At 41.2% G+C, this 5,362-nt stretch overlaps 1 non-coding gene across 1 annotated transcript; it reads right to left on the bottom strand.

Annotated features, from left to right (window-relative positions):
- Positions 1 to 286: 286 nt before the first annotated feature.
- LOC114651495 (U4 spliceosomal RNA) lies at positions 287 to 428 on the bottom strand. Its single transcript, XR_003716192.1, has one exon. It is a non-coding gene; the product is annotated as a U4 spliceosomal RNA (small nuclear RNA).
- Between the last annotated feature and the right edge of the window lie 4,934 nt (positions 429 to 5,362).

Raw genomic sequence — 5,362 nt, 5'->3', positions numbered from 1 at the left:
GTTAAGAGGTGTGTCTATCTCCGGAAACCATTCGAATAAAGACTTGCTGCCTAGATCTTCTGCACACGAGATATAACATTCATTAAAACGAATGACCCAAACAATATTATATAAAAACATACATTAAATCATCTCCTTATGTTTGAATAACCATAAATTACTCAAATTATATAACAAAATGACCCAACATTATATAACAAAAAAATTTGGTATTTTTTCAACGTGATAATAGATTTACTAAAATAAATATCTTTAATTAAAAAAACTTAAGTAAAAAAAAAATCAGTCACCGTAGAGAATATCAATAATTACAAATAACGACTGTATTTCAAGTCATCACGTCTGGAGAATTGGGTAAAGTTTCCAACTAGCAATAATCGCGCCTCGGATAAACCTCATTGACTATGATACTGCCACTATGCAAAAAATATAAAACAAGCCCCGACTGGATCACCTCAACAGAAAACGTAAGCATGTACAAAGTGGTATTTCCTTCAATATTTTATATTTATTTATATATATATATATATATATATATATATATATATATATATATATATATATATATATTATATATTATATATTTATTGAGGACATCTTCCAGTAATGTCCATTTATATAATTTCTAACATATATAATTATTTTATCCAAATTAATTTTACTGTTCATGTGGTAACGCTCATCTTTGAAGCAACGTTTGCAGCACAGGAATCCTGGGTATGTCTATGCTAATATATGGTAAAGTCCCGTCTAACACCACCCACTTTTCAAAGTAGACCTCGTTACGGCCTTTGGATTGGGGCGTACGTAACACTGGGTTGGGGTTCAAATGTTTAATTCCGCCTATAATTTTACTTTCAAAAGAATGAAAACAACTGGTTGACTAACGGGATCATACATGATTGACATGAGGTTCTTATAAATGATTGGTGAAAACAATTTATAGACAGTAGCAACAGACAATATTTTTAATAATAATTTTGTCTGCATTAAAATCAAACCAAGACAAAAATACAAGGGGTACAAGAATTTTCCAATAATGTACATCTCTGACAGCTCACCAGAAAATCAATATAGTGTGGTTTATCAGTTAAGCACGCAAGCCAACAAAGAAAATCGCCTACAGCGACGGGGGTTAGCAGACACGGTCGCTTTTCTTTCAACTAAAAAAAAATTCATTTACAGTAGCCTTGCGACGATTATATAGAAGGCTGTAATCAGCAGATGTATTTTATATGATTGGTCCCCACTTTTGATCAAATGTGGGTTTTGGAGAAATTCCATTCAAGCCTGTAATTCTAAGTATTTAACTAAAATATACTTTGTTATTCTTAAGAGTATTCGAAATAATCGATGCTTACTGGTATTGGTTCAAGCCTACCCGCAACTTCTCCAACAATTAAGCGAACTTAGAAGATGGATTCACGAATGGATGAGGATTTGACTTTGTTTTAATGTCCGTCTCTCGTTCGACTTGAACGGATTGATCGGATGGTCGCTTTATGGTAGTAATTACTACAGCAGGTCGTGATGGCTTCAGTACCAACAACTACATATTCTGTCATAAACATTGTTTGAAATATACAGTACTGTGCTAAAGTTTTAGGCAGGTGTGAAAAAATGCAGTAAACAAAGAATGCTTTCAGAAATATAAATAATGATTGTTTATTGTTATCAATTTACAAAATGCAAAGTGAGAGAACTAAAGAAAAATTTAAATCAAATCAATATTTGGTGTTGCTACCTTTTGCCTGCCAACCAGCATCAATTCTTATAGATACACTTGCACAAAGTCAGGGATTTTGTAGGATTCTAGTCAGGTGTATGATCAACCAATTATACCAAACAGGTGCTAATGATCATCAATGTCACACGTAGGTTGAAACACAGTCATTAACTGAAACAGAAACAGCTGTGTAGGAAGCTTAAAACTGGGTGAGGAACAGCCAAACTCTGCTACCAAGGTGATGTTGTGGAAGACACTTTCGTGTCATGGCAAGATTGAGCACAGCAGCAAGACACAAGGTAGTTACACTGCATCACCAAGGTCTCTCCCAGACAAAGATTTCAAAGCAGACTGGGGTTTCAAGATGTGCTGTTCAAGCTCTTTTGAAGAAGCACAAAGAAACGGGCAACGTTGAGGATCGTAGACGCAGTGGTCGGCCAAGGAAACTTAGTGCAGCAGATGAAAGACACATCAAGCTTATTACCCTTCGAAATCGGAAGATGTCCAGCAGTGCCATCAGCGCAGAACTGGCACATACCAGTGGGACCCAGGTACACCCATCTACTGTCCGGAGAAGTCTGGCCAGAAGTGGTCTTCATGGAAGAGTTGCAGCCAAAAAGCCATACCTCCGACGTGGAAACAAGGCCAAGCGACTCAAGTATGCACGAAAACATAGGAACTGGGGTGCAGAAAAATGGCAGCAGGTGCTCTGGACTGATGAGTCAAAATTTGAAATATTTGACTGTAGCAGAAGGCAGTTTGTTCATCGAAGGGCTGGAGAGCGGTACAATAATGAGTGTCTGCAGGCAACAGTGAAGCATAGTGGAGGTTCCTTGACCATTTGGGGCTGCATTTCTGCAAATGGTGTTGGAGATTTGGTCAGGATTAATGGTGTTCTCAATGCTGAGAAATACAGGCAGATACTTATCCATCGTGCAATACCATCAGGGAGGTGTATGATTGGCCACAAATTTATTCTGCAGCAGGACAATGACCCCAAACATACAGCCAAAGTCATTAAGAACTATCTTCAGCGTAAAGAAGAACAATAAGTCCTGGAAGTGATGGTATGGCCCCCACAGAGCCCTGATCTCAACATCATCGAGTGTGTCTGAGATTACATGAAGAGACAGAAGGACGTGAGGAAGCCTACATCCACAGAAGATCTGTGGTTAGTTCTCCAAGATATTTGGAACAACCTACCAGCCGAGTTCCTTCAAAAACTGCAAGTGTACCTAGAAGAATTGATGCTGTTTTGAAGGCAAAGGGTGGTCACACCAAATATTGATTTAGATTTCTCTTTTAATCATTCACTGCATTTTGTTGATTGATGAAAATAAATGATTTAACACTTCCATTTTTGAAAGCATTCTTTGTTTACAGAATTTTTTCACATCTGCCTAAAACTTTTGCACAGTACTGTACATATAAATGACATCCAGATGGTTATTTTAAGAGATGCAATTTTTAATTATATATGGAACAAAGAGCAATAAATAGGTAGCTGTTTCTCATTCCCATCCCCCAAACTACTTAATCTGTAGAGAGGGGTTGGGGTTGGTGCCAGAGCTTATCCCAAATAAAAGTATTTCTACAGGCATTCTTTGTCATAAATGGGTGGGTTACAATGAGTTGGATGTGTTTGTAGCTCCAGTGTTGAACATTTTGTAAAATATTCTATTATACACCCTAACATGACAACATATGAATTTATTTTTTATTGTAAGTTTTCCTGTTTCCTCATGTATATGTAAACAAAGAATTATTTGGCATTAACCAATCACTGTTTATTAAAAAAAAAAAAAAGGATTTATTTTAAGTGTAAACACATCTTCATCAGTGCTTTTCTCCCAGCACAACATGCTCATGCTCCTAAATACTTTTAGCCTTATGATTTTGTTTCACTAGAAGCCACCACTCACCGCCCAAATGATGGCCTGTGAAAATGCTGGCTCTACTCCATTTTCATTGTTGTATCTAGTGGAATGATAGTACAAATTCTATCTAAGACCTTTTTACCTCTGCCCGCACTCCATGCAATTCTCCCTTCACTCTGGGTGACTACTCAAGTTGTGTCCTTATATAATTTGCCCTAACAGTAATGAGTTTTATCATGCCCGTTTGCCTTACAGTAACCAGTTAACATAATGAAAGTAATGTCCTGCAAATTGTTATTAGCAAGGCCATTTTTTCTTTATAATAAAATCTATGCATGAACTTCAAATTTTCTATTAGTTCCTAAAAAAGAAAACTTCCCTTTTTTCTATCTCGACATACTTTTCATGTTGAAACAAAAGTTAAAACAAAATACTGTATTTTGTGCTGATTGGCAATAAAAAGTTGATAAAAATATAAACTACCAAAAATACACACAGCAAAAGCAAGTGTACACATTTTTCTTCAAGTTAAACTGAATTATTATTCCCCTCCTTGAACTGCCACCTTATCGTGGTGGAGGGGTTTGCGTGTCCCAATGATACTAGGAGCTCTGTTGTCCGGGGCTTTATGCCGCTGGTAGGGCCACCCAAGGCAAACTGGTCCTAGGTGAAGTATGAGACAAAGAGCGGTTCAACAAACCTCCAATGATGAATCAAACCTTTGGACAACGTTTTCCCTTGCCCGGACGCGGGTCACCGGGGCCCCCCTCTGGAACCAGGCCTAGAGATGGGGCTCGATGGCGAGCGCCTGGTGGCCAGGCCTGCACCCATGGGGCTCGGCCAGGCACAGCCAAAACAGGTAACGTTGGTCCCCCTTCCCATGGGCTCACCACCCGTGGGAGGGGCCAAGGAGGTCGGGTGCAGTGTGAGTTCGGTGGTGGCCGAAGGCGGGGACCTTGGCGTTCTGATCCTCGGCTACAGAAACTGGCTCTTGGGACGTGAAATGTCACCTTTCTGAAGGGGAAGGAGCCTGAGCTAGTGCGTGAGGTCGAGAGGTTCCGGCTAGATATGGTCTGGCTCACCTCGACGCACAGCTTGGACTCTGGAACCAATCTCCTTGAGAGGGGCTGGACTCTCTACCACTCTGGAATTGCCCCCGGTGACAGGCGCCGAGCGGGTGTGGGCATACTTATTGCCCCCCCCGACTTGGAGCCTGTTCATTGGGGTTTACCTCGGTGGACGTGAGGGTAGCCTCCCTCTGCCTTCGGGTGGGGGGACGGGTCCTAACTGTTGTTTGTGCATATGCGCCAAACAGCAGTTTGGAGTACCCATCCTTTTTGGAGTCCCTGGAGGGGGTGCTAGAGGGCATACCTTCTGGGGACTCCCTCATACTGCTGACAGTGAGACCTGGAAGGGCGTGATTGGGAGGAATGCCCCCCCCCAATCTGAACCCGAGTGGCGTTTTGTTATTGGACTTCTGTGCTCATCACGGATTGTCCATAACGAACACCATGTTCAAGCATAGGGGTGTTCATATGTGCACTTGGCACCAGGACACCTTAGGCCTCAGTTCGATGATCGACTTTGTGGTCGTGTCATCGGACCTGCGGCCACATGTCTTGGACACTCGGGTGAAGAGAGGGGCGGAGCTGTCAACTGATCACCACCTGGTGGGGAGTGGGCTTCGATGGTGGGGGAGGATGCCGGTCAGGCCTGGTAGGCCCAAATGTGTTGTGAGGATCTGCTGGGAACGTCTGGC

This window comes from Erpetoichthys calabaricus, chromosome 4, assembly GCF_900747795.2.
Source record: "Erpetoichthys calabaricus chromosome 4, fErpCal1.3, whole genome shotgun sequence".
NCBI lineage: Eukaryota > Metazoa > Chordata > Cladistia > Polypteriformes > Polypteridae > Erpetoichthys > Erpetoichthys calabaricus.
The sequence above is the reverse complement of the archived record's forward strand: the minus strand, read 5'-3'. Positions and strand labels throughout refer to the sequence as shown.